Here is a 1,268-nt window from a genome sequence, read left to right as displayed (position 1 = left end):
TGAGCACGGAAGCACGTCGAGTTGGATACGCCCACGTCGGTTGTATCCTGGTTTCTAACTAGGACCGAGGCTGGCGAGGGCGCAGAGTCGCGTGGAAGGAGGGGCGGCGCCGTCGCCTCGCTGGCCGCCGCCTAGGGTCGAGCAGAGATTTTATCGGGCTGCGTCCGGGAAGGGAATAGGGCGGCGACCTAGGGAGAGACGTAGAGGAAGGTGGAGGGTGGCCCGTCGGCACGATAGGCGGCGGCGGCGGCGGCGGCGGCGGCGGCCTAGGGCTTAGGAGTGCGGGGTGGGCGAGGCGAGAACGGCGAGCGGTGGGGATTTTATTTTCCGCTACGCGGAACCTTCCCGAAAACGCTGAGATCAAGTCGCTGCCGAATCCAAACCGGACCGGACGGCCACCAGGAACGACGAGGGCGGTAGGGCCGTAGCCCGTAGGGGCGACGGCGGTCGTGGCGCTGGATGTGCTCGTGCGGGGAGGAGACCGTGGCGTGCCAGTGCCTTGGGTGTGTCCCTCGCTCCTTTTTTTCCCTTTGCTACCTGTTTGGGTTTTTATTTTTTTATGAGAATTTCTTCATGTTTTTCTTTTGCGTGAGAAACTTCAAATTTATTTGTCTCCAATCATGGTAGTACAAAAGAACACCAGAGGTAATAAAAATCACACCTAAATTCGTGGACCACCTAGCGACGACTACAAGCACTGGAGCTAGCCGAAGGCACGCCGCCGTCATCGCCCCTCCTTCGCTAGAGCCAGACAAACCTTGTTGTAGTAGACTGCGGAAGTCGTCGTGCTAATGCCCCTAGGACCAGCGTGAAGGAAATATGCCCTAGAGGCAATAATAAAGTTATTATTTATTTCCTTGTATCATGATAAATGTTTATTATTCATGCTAGAATTGTATTAACCGGAAACATAATACATGTGTGAATACATAGACAAACAGAGTGTCACTAGTATGCCTCTACTTGACTAGCTCGTTGACCAAAGATGGTTATGTTTCCTAACTATAGACATGAGTTGTTATTTGGTTAACGGGATCACATCATTAGAAGAATGATGTGATTGACTTGACCCATTCCATTAGCTTAGCACTTGATCATTTAGTTTGTTGCTATTGCTTTCTTCATAACTTATATATGTTCCTATTACTATGAGATTATGCAACTCCCGTTTACCGGAGAAACACTTTGTGTGCTACCAAACGTCACAACGTAACTGGGTGATTATAAAGGTGCTCTACAGGTGTCTCCGAAGGTATTTGTTGGGTTGG

Source organism: Triticum dicoccoides, chromosome 3A, assembly GCF_002162155.2.
Source record: "Triticum dicoccoides isolate Atlit2015 ecotype Zavitan chromosome 3A, WEW_v2.0, whole genome shotgun sequence".
Taxonomy (NCBI): domain Eukaryota; kingdom Viridiplantae; phylum Streptophyta; class Magnoliopsida; order Poales; family Poaceae; genus Triticum; species Triticum dicoccoides.
Note: the sequence above shows the minus strand (reverse complement) of the source record.